Source organism: Sorex fumeus, unplaced genomic scaffold (genome assembly GCF_029834395.1).
Source record: "Sorex fumeus unplaced genomic scaffold, SorFum_2.1 ptg000013l, whole genome shotgun sequence".
Taxonomy (NCBI): Eukaryota; Metazoa; Chordata; class Mammalia; order Eulipotyphla; family Soricidae; genus Sorex; species Sorex fumeus.
This window is the reverse complement of record NW_026606070.1, coordinates 14,527,211-14,542,702: the sequence shown is the minus strand read 5'-3', so window position 1 is coordinate 14,542,702 and position 15,492 is coordinate 14,527,211.

The following is a 15,492-nucleotide window of genomic DNA, read 5'->3' as shown; positions in this document are numbered from 1 at the left end:
CCATAAGTCAGGCCAGCAAGAGCCTTTATTTCTCAGTATTATAATTGGTTCATGAGTCGTCAGATCAACACAATTAAGTCCATCACTACAGTCATGCAAGTTAAGCCGTGCAATTAAACAAAGATGTCAACTACCTGTAGCTTTTGGTTACCATCTAGAGTGAAAACTGAGAAAGAAATAATTAAAAGAAAATAGAGACTGTCATAATGGTATTGTAAGGTGGGGGGAAAGGCCATAAATTGACACTTCCTGCCTCTCGTCAAAGGATTGAAACCCTCAGGAATAAGGAATGAACACTGCCAAGAGGATTTTGGAGTTCATAAATTGAGCATGTGACTTATGCTTTACTTGTCACCTGCAAGTTTGCCGAATACCAGCAACTACAATCAAGAAGAACTGGCAATATAATATGGCTGAGCAGAGAGAACCAGGCAGCATTGATAAACACGCCCTAAGCTGCATCTTTTCTGACCACAGTGGACTGAAAAAAGAAGTTGTAGAATTTCTTAAAAAGTATAGAAGTTCATTTCACAAAGGCCAATTCTTTTCCATATGAATTTTTACTACAGAGTGTTGGAAACTCATGGCAAAAGCTATGATCGAGATCCATGGTGGGATGGAGGATCCTACTGAAATTATAATAGCATCCATGTTTTAATGTTAGAGCAGGGCAAAATAATCCCACTTAGAATAAATTACTCATTCTGTCAGTTGTAGACCTTTCTGCACCAGAGACAAGCAAACTAAATGCCTTTCTACCAATATTAGGATAATAAAATCTGAGAACTGCATAATACCTTTATCTGTGAATTTATGAATTTGAAATAAAAACTGATGTGGAGAGGATAGTAGATAATGCAGTAAAACTGAGTGTATCCTTTTATATACATGTGTGAAATTCCAAAGAAACTAGAAGACAGTAAGTCATCTCAAAGTGGCAAGACTTGGTCAAAGTGGCAAGATTTGTGTTTATATTCCTGACTAATACTATTGTAAACAATAATAGCATTGTAGCACTGTCCTCCCGTTGTTCATTGATTTGCTCGAGTGGGAACCAGTAATGTCTCCATTGTGAGACTTGTGACTGTTTTTGGCATATCAAATACATCACGGGTAGCTTGCCAGGCTTTGCCGGGCGGTTGGGATACTCTCGGTAGCTTGCTGGGCTCTCTGAGAGGGGTGGTAGAATCGAACCCGGATTGACCATGTGCGAGCCAAACGTGCTACCCGCTGTGCTATTACTCCAGTCCGAAAGTAAGCTAGTCCGAAAGGCAAGTCCAAAAGAAAGTCTAGTCCAGTCTGAATGTAGTGAGTGGTCGCAAGATCAACCTAAAATCAACCTGCAGCAAACTATAAACTAAACTCCTGGATGTAAACAATAATATAAATAGAAAATGGTTAAGTTTAGGTGGATTGTACAATAATAAAGATTTCTTGACCTTGGTTTGCTTTGCTGTGTTGTAGTAAGCAAGCAGCCTGATGAATTTTCTCTAAACAATGTCTATATCAAGATGAAAATTTTAGGGGGATTGGTATAAAAACCTTAGGATTTGGGGGTCTGTCTCTCACTGAGGTTCTATTTAAAAAGGGGGTGCAATTTGGTTCAAGTTAGCTGTTAGAATATAAGAAAGTGTAATTTGTAGCCCCTCCTTGTTGTATGTGGTCAGTAATTCACATAACTGAAAATCAAATAAACTTGCATTTTGTAGCCTTAGAAAACCTATGTTCTATGTCTGGAGCTAAAATTGTGAAAGGAAATTGGAACACCAAAAATTTGTATACCTCTCATTGAACGTACACTGACAAATATTGACAAATCCCTATCTTAAGGAAACACCTGCTGAGATGCAGCTTAGGCATTATTTCTATATTCATTCTTCAGCTCGAAATATTGGGTACAAAAACAGAACAAAAGAAAAAGTTAAGTGTAGGAGCTGGAGCCATAATACAGTAGGTACATTGTCTTGCATGGAACTGACCCGCGTTCAATTCCAGGCACTCCTTCTGGTTCCCTGAGCACAGAAGCAAGAGTAAGCCCTGGGTGTGCAGGGTGTGCCCTCTCTCCAGAAAAATAGGGCTTGTTTGGGGGGCCAGAAGGATAGTATCACTAAGGTAACTGCCTTGCACACACCAGCCTTACTTCTATCCCTGATATTTCATATGATCCCCCAAGCACTGCTTGGGGTGATTCCTGGAGCCAGGAGTAACCCTGAGCCTGACTAGGTGTGGTCCAAAAATCAAAAAAGAAAAAAAAAACAGCTGACTGGAGGGTAGATTTTATAGGAATATTTAGTTAAGTTTAGTAGACCAGAGGATAAATAGTGCTTTCCAACCTTGTAAACAATTGCTCAAGGGAGAAAACATTCCCATACTATTTCTCTTTTTGGTTTCTATGACACATAGTTACCAAAAGCAAAGTGATTGGTAGCCAACCAAGATTACAAGAGAACTGTAAGTATAGAAACACCAAGTTTGGCAAAGTTCTATGATTTTTTGGTTCCAATACCATCTTTTGTGTGGGCAAAGGAAAAGAGAAGGTCTTCCAGAGAGAAAACTTAAGACCACTATATTAATTGACTAAAGACTTCATCTTCTAATTGCGATGTTCCTAATGTACTTATGTATTTACCACTATCTGATAAAACTAGCTTTATCATGCTGTATTATAAAAATCTATACCCAAACCCAACCAAAAGAAAATTCAATAGCTAGATAAGATTTTTGGCAAGTATCCTATTGGAAAGCAAAGTATTTCTCTCGTCCATGAAATAGTTACATAGTCTGAGGCTAGGGCATTCTTATAATTATTGAAAGAAGCACAAGTGTGGGTAGCCAAGGGGTAGAAGGTAGTGAGCAATACGTCTTATTGTGTGTCTGTCTTTTTGCCACTAAAGGTAAGCACCTGAGGGAAGCAAGTTTTTCGGAATCATCTATGAAAAGTTTACTGAGGCTAGAGCCATTGCCAACCATCTTTGACACAACATGGAGTAAGCTTGACAAACAGAAGGTGATGTAACAGCAATAGAGAGGCATAAAGTTGATACTATTTAAAATCTAAAATTAAACATTTACCTATTATTCTTCATTGAGTAGCCTCTAAGTTCAACTTCCTCCACCCATCCCCACTTCCTTATTTAAACTATTTATTTTAGTGTATGTTTTATTCACTTGCATAAAATAGCCGTGATTGTGTCCTGACTAGTCTAGTCCCATTCGTGGAGAATTTTACCAAACAAGGATTTAGGGTAGTAATAGTTGTTCCCATTTGAAATTTCCTTCAACTGTCTTCCTTGGAAAAGTTATTTTGTTTGAAGAATATTAAGGAAGATGTTGAGTTTTTAGTACTTCTGTTTATAATTTTTGAGCCACACCTAGTGTGGCTTATTCTGGACTCTGCTCACTCCTAACCGTGCTTGAGGAGACTGTCTATCATACCTGAAATAAGGTGGAATTGATTAACCCTGGATTGGCCATGTTATGCAAGGCAAGCCCCTTAGCACTGTACTATCCTGATTATTTGGGGGGTTTTGAGCCACACCAAAGCAGTGCTCAGGGATTGATTACTCCTAGCTCTTCTGTACTTAGGATCACTCCTGCAGTGCTCAGGGGACCAAATGCAGTGCCAGGGTTCAAACCTGCTTCAGCCACGTGCAAGGCAAGTATGCTGCCCACTACACTATCTCTCCAGCCTTAATTTTTTTTTTGTTTCATTTGGGGGCCATATCTGGCAATGCTACAGGCTTATTCCTAACTGTACTCAGGGATCACTCTTGGCAGTGCTTGGGGGACCATATAGGGTGCTGGGATCAAACCGGGGTGAGATGCATGCAAAGCAGGCACCTTACCTACTGTAGTCTCTCTGATCCCTCATAGCCTTTTAATTATTAAAGTTACTGGCTTACTTTCAGCCTTTTAGGACTCTAATATTTGAGAGCTATTGTTACAGTTTCAAACATTCTAATAAAATAATGCCCCATACAAATTTAATGATTGCCAGAAGAAGGAAAACAGGAACTTTTGTTTAGGGGTGAGACTTTCTTGAGATTTGAACAGTTGGAATTTGATATAGAAACTATATAGGGGAACAATTGAGAATAATATTTCCAGCTAAAGAAGTACATGAACAGAAGGAGGTATCTAATTGTTCAGAGAGCTAAAACATAGAAAATAGTATAACAGGGACCAGAGCAATAGCACAATGGGTAGGGCATTGGCCTTGCATGTGGCCAATCCACATTTGATCCCATATGGTCCCCCAAGCACCACCAGGAGTAACTGCTGAGCTCAGAGCCAGGAGCAACCCCTGAGCATTGCCAGGTGTGGTTAGAAAGTCAAAAAGAAAAAGAAAAGAAAGAAAAAAATATAGTAAAGCATGTTTACAAGATGAGTCTAGAGAAGAAAAAGCCAGATCAATCATTCCAGACTTTGGGATAATGGTAAAGATTCATGAGATACCTAAGGAAATAAAATCTGAATTTCTTTTTTTGCTTTTTTTTTGGGGGGGTCACACCTGGCGTTGCACAGGGGTAACTCCTGGCTCTGCACTCAGGAGTTACTCCTGGTGGTGCTCAGGGGACCATATGGGATGCTGGGAATCGAACCCGGGTCGGCCGCGTGCAAGGCAAATGCCCTACCCATTGTGCTATCTCTCCAGCCCCCCTGAAATCTGAATTTCTAATTGTTATTGATTCTGTTTTTCTTTCCTTCTCTTTTTAATCATTATTTTTAAGGTAAGGTAAAGGTAAAGGCCCTCCCGTTGATCGTCGATTTGCTTGAGCGGGCCCAGTAACGTCTCCATTGGAGACTTTGTTGTTACTGTGTCTGGCATATCGAATACTCTCAGTAGCTTGCCGGGCTCTCCGAGAGGGGCGGAGGAATCGAACTCGGGTCGGCCATGTTGGCCGTTTATAAGGCGAACGCCCTACCCGCTGTGCTATCGCTTCAGTCATCATTATTTTTATGGCATGATTTTTTTTTTTTTTTGCCTTTCACGCAGCCAATATGGCCGACCCGAGTTCAATTCCTCCGCCCCTCTCGGAGAGCCTGGCAAGCTACCGAGAGTATCTCGCCCGCATGGCAGAGCCTGGCAAGCTACCCGTGATGTACTCAATATGCCAAACACAGTAACAACAAGTCTCACGATGGAGACGTTACTGGGCCTACTCGAGCAAATCGACAAACGATGGAAGAACCATGACAATCACCATGACCGTGATTTTGAGATTTCCTCTACCTTAGAGTCACTCCATTTTGAAAGTTTTGGGTTGTTTTCGATTAAAAACTTATTGCACAGCGGCAGGGCGTTTGCCTAGCACGCAGCCAACATGGCCGACCCGAGTTCGATTCCTCCGCCCCTCTTGGGGAGCCCGGCAAGCTACCGAGAGTATCTCGCCCGCACGGCAGAGCCTGGCAAGCTACCCGTGACGTATTCGATATGCCAGACACAGTAACAACAAAGTCTCCAATGGAGACGTTACTGGGCCCGCTCGAGCAAAAACTTATTTTTATGATGATATATAAATTTCATCAATACACTGGCTTGGCTCTTCACACGCTACCTGTCTGAATGCAAGGTTCCATCCCAGTGGAAAACCAGCAGGACTGTTCTACTGTACAAGAAGGGAGACATCCACGACATTGGCAACTATTGCCCAATCTGCCTGTTGTCTGTCGTCTACAAGCTGTTCACTCAAGTCATCCTGAATAGGATTGGCAGAACACTAGATGAAGGACAACCAGCGAGTAAGCCAAGTTCCGAAAAGGACACAACACGATCAACCATATCCACATGGTAACCTAGCTCATTGAGGTTTCTTGGGAGTTCAAGATGCTGCTCTGTCTAACGTTCATTGATTTAAAGAAGGCCTTTGATTCTATTGAGATTGAAGAAGTCATCGAAGCCCTAGCCAAACAGGGCACTCAAACTCAATACATCAGGATCCTTCGTGAACTGTATTACGGATTCACTACCAGGATCTCACCATTCTACAAGGAAGTGATCATCCATGTCAAGAAAAGGGTTCAGCAGGATAATATCAATTCATCGAAACTCTTCAGTGCCACCCTCAAGAAGTCATGCGACAACTGGAATGGAAAGGAATGGGAGTGAAGATAGATGGTCGGCAATTTCACCACCTCTGCTTTGCTGATGACATCGATCTAATAACACCAAACATTAGCCAAGTGGCACAATTGCTGGCCGACTTCGACCCTGAGTGTGGAAAGGTCAGACTACAGCTGAATCTCACGAAGACAATGTTCATGAAAAATGGACTAGTTCCTGACGTTCCATGCACTCTCAACAGGACAAACATCTCCGAATGCAGCAGTTACACATACCTAGGTCAAGAACTCAGCAAGATGAATGACCTGGTACCTGAGTTGTGCAGGAGGAAGAGAGTGACTTGGAATGCCTTTAAGAGCATCGAAGAAGTAGCTGAGAGGACGAAGAATCTCCGGCTCTGGGCACATCTCTTCGACTCCACCATTCTTCCTACATTAACACACGCCTCAGAGACCTGGGCCCTACGAAAACAGGATGAGAACGCTATTGGGTCTCCCAAAGAGGAATTGAAAGAGCTATGCTTGGAGTGTCACGCTTCAGTCAAATGAAAGAAGGAATCCAGAGTTCCGACCTCTGTCAACAATCAAGAATCAGGGACGCTGTCTCGTTTGCCAAGGCATCGAAAATCAGATGGGCTGGACACATAATGCAATTTGGAGATGACTGCTGGACTAGAACCATTACTGACTGGATTCCACAGGACGTCAAAAGATTGCGTGGCCACCCACCTGCGGGATGGTCAGACTTCTTCGTCAAGACCCTGAATGATCGGTTTGAGGCTCTTCGTGTTCCTGGATCGAGCAGATGCCACTGGGCTACACTAGCACGCGACAGAGATGAATGGAGACATTACTGGCACCCGCTCGAGCAAATCGATGAGTAACAGGATGTCAAGTGATCAAGTGATCAACACACATTCACTCCCATATCTGTGTATAAAACACACCATAGCCATCACCAAAGTACTCATGCCATTAATATTACCAGATTGACTCCCTCAACCCTTTCTTCCCACTCTCTTACCTAGTAGCCTGTCTTGTCTGCTATTTGGAAACAAAGTCAGGTTAGAAATAGTAAAACTGGGAGTCGGGAGATGACACTCTAGCACAAATAACAGTAAACTACTGGTCACTTTAGTTAACACCCTTTGTATAACATATCTTTTTATTATGCATATCCATTGGCTAATTATTGTCACTTTATTTAATTTTACTACTTCTGTCTTGATTTTTATACTTGCTTTATAATTGACTGCTCCACATTTTCAGTCAGAATTTTTTTCTTTTGTGTAATTTCTTATTGTTTAATGCCATTTCTTTTCAGTCGAAGAAAATCCCTCTAAATGGTCTTACAAGATCAATTCAGTGAAAAAATACTTTTAGTTTTTGCTTACCTAAAAATTTAACTCCATCACTTCAAAACATTAACCTGACTGGATAAAAAAAATTATTTGTTTGGGTGAAGTGAAAAACTGTTATTGAAAGTTGTTTTCCTTTTAGACCTCTGAAGTATGTCATTATACTCTGTATGGCCTCTAAAATCTGTTGAAACATCTGCAGGATGGCCTTATATAATTTTCTTCATATGTATCAAGCTACTTTTCACTTAAAAGATAAAGGTAAAGGTCCTCCCGTTGATCCTCGATTTGCTCGAGCGGGCCCAGTAACGTCTCCATTGGAGACTTTGTCGTTACTGTGTCTGGCATATCGAATACTCTCGGTAGCTTGCCGGGCTCTCGGAGAGGGGCGGAGGAATCGAACTCGGGTCGGCCATATTGACTGCGTGCAAGGCAAACGCCCTACCGCTGTGCTATTGCTTTTAAAAGTCTCTACTTTAGATTTTACCATTTTACTTATAAACAGCACCAGGCTGTTTTCACTCAGGGCGCCCCGGAGGGGGGTGGGTGAGAGTCCTCCGTGCCCCAAGGGACCCAGCCCTAGCAGCTGACCTCCACTACCCAACTGCTGAGCTCCAGGCCACTTTCAGGACACTCAGGCCAAGCCTCACGCAGGAGTGAAGTCGCACAGAACCCAGGTTATGCGGAACTTTGAGACCTTGGACTCTGGACTAAATGGGACCAGAGAGCAGAGATCCTCTGCCTGCTTCCCCCAGTCTCCCCAGGGGTCACACCTATAAGCCACACCCTTCTGGCACCAGATAATCTCCTCATTGACCACCATCCAGAACTTACTCTTTAAGTTTGCCTCTCGGAGAGCCCGGCAAGCTACCAAGAGTATCCTACCCAGAAAGGCAGAGCTTGGCAAGCTCCCCGGGACATATTCAATATGCCAAAAACAGTAACTATAACAGGTCTCATTCCCCTGACCCTGAAAGAGCCTCCAATTGTTGGGAAAGATGAGTAAGGAGAGGCTGCTAAAATCTCAGGGCTCGAACGAATAGAGACATTTCTGATGCCCACTCGAGTAACTTGATGAACAATGGGATGACAGTGATACAGTGATATAGTGATACTTAGAAAGTATATATATATATATGTATATATGTATGCATACATATACATATATATCTTTGGGGGGATTCCTCTTATTCATAACTTAGTTTCCTGTACCTAAATATCTGTTCCCCAATATTAAGAACACTTTTGACTATTTATATTTTTAATTTTTTTAATCTCTTTTTCCTCTTGAACACTTCTCATGCAAACATTAATCCTCATGATAAACCAGTCCCAATCTGTGCAGGCTTGGAGATCTCAGCCCCAGGTCCCACACCTTTGCAGCCGTGCGACCTCTTGTTCTTTAATTCTCACTCTCAGAGAACCCGGCAGGCTACTGAGAGTATCATGCCCGCATATATGCTTGACTGGGAACACCTGTAAAGGTAATTATAGGCTGCCCCAAAAGCCTCCATTCCTCTCGGAGAGCCCGGCAAGCTCCCTGTGGTACTCAATATGCCAAAAACAGTAACAATGATGGTTCTCATTCCCCTGACCCTGAAAGAGCCCCCAGTATGTCATAAGGCTACACTAGCACATGACAGGGACTAATGGAGACATTACTGAGCCTGCTCAAGCAAATCGATGAACAATGGGGTGATAGTGATAGTGACAGTGATGAACCAGAGTTCCCTTAAGGTGTCTATGCTTTTGAAATTTCTTTATTACTTATCTATTCTGTCTCAGTGAGTTTTATTTCTTTACCTTTCCCCTCATGTATTTGCTCATTTTTTTTCATTCTGACTGCTGTTGTTTCACTTTGTTGGATTTTTAGCTATAGTATTCTTTTAAACTCTATAATTTCTTTCTTAAAATTAGTTGATATGGGACCAGACATATAGTACAGTGAGTAGGGCACTTGCCTTGCTTGTAGCCAACCCAGTTTCAATCCCTGGAACCCCAGGGAGTCCCTCAAGCCTATCAGGAGTGATCCTTGAGCACAGAGCCAGGAGTAAGCCCTGAGCACCACCAGATGTGAACCAAAACCAAAAAAAAATAGCTGATGTTTTATATTTATAATTTTATAAACTATTGCAAAACATTACACTGGTATCTTTGAGTTTTTGATATTCTAAGTCTTACAACCTCTGTCACAACGCATGTGCCAAAAGCATCCACTAGCCTCCTTACATCACTTCTGGTTTTCCCTATCGCTATCCTATTTTCCTCCCCCTACTTGGAAACGTACCTATTCCAAACACAGATGCCTAAGAGGAATTTCATCCAGAAGAAGGTGATATCAATGCCAGTTTCAAAGCCTTTAGGAATAGAATAGCAATCTTTCAGGACAATGCACAGGGCTCTTAATCTGTATATATATATATATATATATATATATATATGCGATAGCACAGCGGTAGGGCGTTTGCCTTACAAGCGGCCAACATGGCCGACCCGAGTTCGATTCCTCTGCCACTCTCAGAGAGCCCGGCAAGCTACCGAGAGTATCTCACCCACACAGCAGAGCCTGGCAAGCTCCCTGTGACGTATTCGATATGCCAAACACAGTAACAACAGGTCTCATGATGGAGACATCACTGGGCCCGCTCGAGAAAATCGATGAACAATGGGAGGACCGTGACTGTGATATATATATATATATATATATATATATATATAAAATATATATACACACACACACACATTCTTCTCTAATGAACATGGAGCATCACTTAAAAACCCTGTATTATGTTTCTATGCCTAAACAACTTACTATTGACTAACCATTGATTCAAAGAGGAAATAGGAAATAAAAATATCTCTGGAAATGAACATGGATATAGAAAAGTTATCAGAACCTAAGACACACAGCAACTGCAGGGAATTCTGCAGCACTTTAGGCTTATATCAGGAAACAAACACCAAGGCAAAAATTAGTACCTAAACTGTGTCTCAAGAAATAAGAATAGGAACAAGTGAAACCCAAGGTAAGTAGAAGAAAGGAAATAATAAAATTTAGAGTATAAATAAATGATATAGAAATCAAGAAAACTTACGAAAGATCCATTAAAATCAAGAATCAGAAAGAATAAATAAGATTTATAAACCCTTAGCTAGACACCAAAAAGGGAAAGAAAACACATAAATTATGAATGAAGCAACAACAGATACTTTAGAAATACAAGAGATTATAAAGAAGAGATTATTAATAATTTTATGATCCTAAGTTAAACATTTTTAATTTCATTTCCATACTTATCACTAGATTTGGTTTATCACTAAAAATACAGTGAATTAGTTTTGCTTGGGCATCATGGTGAATAAAATAATGTGAGATAATATAAAGGGAGAAAAATGAAACTATCAAAAAATTCACTTGGAGCTGGAATGATAGTACAGTGGGTAGGGGGATTGCCTTGCACTCAGCCAACCCATATTCGATTCCCAGGATCCAATATGGTTCCCAAGCACTTACAGGAGTAATTCCTGAGTGGAGATCCAGGAGTAACCCCTGAGCATTGATGGGTGTGATCCAAAAAGAAAAAAAAAAAAGAAATTCATTAGACACGAAATGTGTTCAGAAGGGCATTATAGGAAGAACCTGAACTCAAACACATGCACACAACCACAGTTGGAATAATAACTATATAGAATGGTTTACGAGGAAGGGTACTTACAAACAGACATCACACAACAAAGAATATATATATGTCTATATATATATATATATATATATCTGAAACAAATAGGAATGACAGAGATGTACTCTTGTTCAGGAAGATAGTCCATGTGTGCGGAGAATAATTATGGGGAAGAATTCCAAAGGAGAAAAACTCAGGGGAAGATAAAAGGGATATTTCCTGCCTTTGGCACTGCAATCTTTTTATTCTGATAGCAGAGATAACCCTCTTGGGCCCTGGCATTTAGAGTTGACACATCTAGGAGAATATCCATGAATACCTCTAAGCATGATAGAGAATGGAGAACAAGTTCATAAAAGGTCCTACACCATCTTACTTACCCCAGGATCCAACACAATACTTGGGTCCTGGGGTACTTGAGAACTCCCTACCAAGCATCTCTGTTATTCCCTTTGATATAACCACACATCGCTGCCTCACAGCTCCTAATATGGGTCATTGCCACACTGAAAAAGCCATACATGTCCAGCTGGGACAGGTCAGTTACTCACTTACTTCATATAGGAAGTATTTGCTATTTTTGCTTAGGGTATCATGTAGTCTAACTCTGTGATGTTCTAAAGCTTATTTTTCTTTTAAGTTTAAATCAAATAAGTCTCAAATTAATTCTGTGGCCCTTATTGTTCTCCTTTCTCCCATTCTCTCTCTCTCTCTCTCTCTCTCTCTCTCTCTCTCTCTCTCACTCTCTCTCTCTCTCTTACACACACATACACACACACACGTACAAACACCTATTTTCTGCTTTGGAATGACTGTCGTACCCTTTATGGAAGACCTAGGCAAAGTAGGCAAGGCAATTTATTGGTTATGTACTATTTTTCTCAGGTCTTAATATGTTTGTTTTCAACAATGCACACCTGAAACAATGTTATGAATATATAAAAGGTTAAATGAGGAATTGTGATGATAGTACAGCAAATCCTCGGACAGTGTCTTTAGTGACTCCACGATGAGGATATTCTATAGTACAAGAAAGCATGAGAGTCAAATTAGAAAAAAACTACTATGGTCAGTAATGACAGAAATGAAGAGCATGGTAAGTGATTTTTTTTAAGTCATGGGACTACATTAAACTAAGACAACAACAAAGAAAAGTAGATTGATTGCTTGCTATAAGACTACTGATTAGCGGAGGTATGGCGCCGCCAGCAGGTCAATCTGTACCTGTGAGGCGAGTGCATCAGCAGCCTCATGGCGCCTTCAGACTTCCAGATACCCCAAAATTGCTGCTGTGCCTTTGGCCAGACCCCAAAAACTTGGGGCAAAGTTTACCGAGAAAGTAAATGGCCAAAAGTTAGGTATGTGGGAGACACACCCACAAACCACCTCGGGCTCAGCTATATAATTGGAGGCATGGCCTCTCTGGTTCCTGATTGAACTGCTTAATGGCCATGATCCCAGAGTCTCAGAAATGAATCTCCAAACCCAAAGGCTTTTGGCAGAAATGCGTCCGGTCTCTGTAGTAGGTTACCAGCGCTGGGCCAACCCAGGGAATAAGTTTCGTGCCTTGGCCTGTTCTCCCTGGCGGCCCGGTGGCTGCCATCCTTCAGAGGCCACTGGACAGTGAGGTTTGGGCCTGCAGTGAAGATACACGTGGGGCCTCACGGGATGAGGGTGTAGCTGGCCTTTCCTCCCCAGTCCAATGAGTGATAGCACATCAGGTAAGGCATTTGCTTTGCAGGCGGCCGGCCCAAGTTTGAATTCTCCATTCCTTTCAGAGAGTATCCCGCCTGCACGACAGAGCCTGGCAAGCTCCCCGCGGTGTATTCAATATGCCAAAAACAGTAACAATAAGTCTCACAATGGAGGCGTTACTGGTGCCCGCTCAAGCAAATTGGTGAACAACGGGAGGATAGTGCTACAGTGCTAGCTATATATCTTCACCCCTATTTCCATCTCTGCCTGCCTTTGTTTTCTGTTCCTTGATTTTAGACTCAGCCTCTGATTTCCCGTTGCCAATGTCAGAGGGATGCAAGTGGCAGTATGACAACTCTGAGCCTGGGTTAATATTTACATTATTATTTCTGCTTTTCAATTAGTATCATGAGAATATGTCCCAGATAGTTTATTTATTCAGAGGAAAAGAAGATGCTCTCACAGACCCACTTAGAGCATGGAACAGACCTATTCCCCAATTAAACTAAAGATGTGTAAGTTCAGCCCAGATCAGCAGAGTCACCCTAGCCAGTCCTTTCACCTACTGCTATTAGTGTTGATAATGGCATGGAGAAAGGTTATGGATTCTTGTGTTACCCCAAGAAATATTTCATGGACAGAATGATATACTTACTTATATTAGTTTTGGTTTGGGGGTCACACCCAGGAATGTTCAGAGTTTACTCTTGAGTCTGTGTTCAGCAAACACTCCTGGCAGTGCTTGGGACCGAATGTGGTGTAAGGAATGAACAGGGGTTGGTCACTTGCAAGGCTAGTGCCTTAACCCCCATACTATCTCTCTAGCCTACAAAAAAATATTTAAAATTAGCCTTTATTTTAAAAGGTAGAAAAGGCATGTATAAAAAGCGAGTGCCCAGCTGGAATAAAGTATGCTAATCAAGGAAGAGAAAAAAATAGCCAAGACTCTCCTGCAAACTCAGAGAGTAGAAGAGTTTCAAAGGGAGATACCAAGTTCACTTTGTCCTCCCCATCCTTTTCTTAAAAAAAAAAAATGGTTAGGCTTCCTACCTTTCCCTTAGTCCTTCCTAGAAGGGTGGAAGTATCTGGAATAAAGATCCTAACCCTATCTGGTGACTTTCATGGTTTCCATGTAACCATAATGTGTCATGTTGGGTGTGATTTTGATATTTAAAGTATTTTCATGATGGTATAATGAGCTAGAGGTCACCTACATCTGACCCATGATTGCAGGCCCTGTTTAGAACAGAGGGAGAGAACTTGCAGAGTCATAAGACTTGGGCAAATTTTTCTTGATACTAGAAATTAGGTTCAGTGTCTCACATGAAGCCTTACTGTCATATAGTCTATTAACCTTGTTTACCTCTCGGAGAGCCCGGCAAGCTACTGAGAGTATCTCGCGCGCACGGCAAAGCCTGGCAAGCTACCCATGACATATGTGATATGCCAAATGCAGTAACAACAAGTCTCACGATGGAGACGTTACTGGGCCCGCTCGAGAAAATCGATGAACAACGGGAGGACAGTGCTACAGTGCTACCTTTCTCCATGTTCTCGTAACAACACACACACACACACACACACACACACACACACACACAGAGCATTTGCTATTTACCTCCGTAAAACCAGTCATTAATGGACAATGATTAAGAGAAGACTCAAATCCCCAGGAGTTGGAATGCCTCTATGTTTCAGCAATCAGAAAACTTGCGAATGGAAGTAAGGTGATAGATTTTGAGCATAGGTCTATACCATAAACCCTTGCTCTTCTTATTTCTCTGTTTTACAGAGTGATTTGACAGACTAATTTGACTGTGAAAGAATACCTGTGTTGTCTTCCTAACCTGTGAATTTATGGCAGGAAGAGTCAAATATAAGCCCATGGAACTATTCTTCCCAATACAACTAACACTGAATTTATGTTCAGTGTGATCAGGGTGATCATCAGTGTGGCAAGGAAGTGATTCCTTTCTTTCCACACTTATCTATCTTCTTTTGCATAGGTGGAAATAAATACAACCCGGAGAATAACAGTGAAGTACTATAAGTATATTCATATGGTGTCACTAGTTAGCTACTGCTGTTTCATAATTGGTCTCTTTAATAAAGTAAATCAGCACAGTCGCTGAAAGAGTATGCCAATCAATCTCATAACTGCTCCCCCCACTCCAACATCTCTGAAAAAACAAAACTCCAGATGTTGTTTGCTTTTAATTATAGGAAAACAAACGTTCTTTGTTGACCTATTTTCCATCTCAAACTCTGGGTTGCAGTCTACTCTGCAGAGATATTTATGTCTCTCCACTTCTGAATCCTATAGGATATCACATTGATCAGCTGCTTTGATAATCTGCTCAAAAGGCGGGAAGATTTCAGAGAACCGGAGATTAACCAAAATGACAATCCAGAAAACTCCTGACTGAAATTTCTGGGGCCATGCCCAGCAATGCTCAGGACTAACTTCTCACTCTGCTCAGAGAGCACTGTTGGCAATACTCAGGAGACTAGAAGCAGTGCTTAGATTAATTTGTGGAGAAAGTAAGTGTCCAAATAAAAACTGTTACTAACAGGGGAGCATTGACTGAAAACAACAATTTCATATTCAGTTAAAACTATAAAATACAAAGTTGAAGAACTTTAGAAATACTTTTATTTAAAATTATAAACCTAGATGCTGGAGAGACATTAAGTCA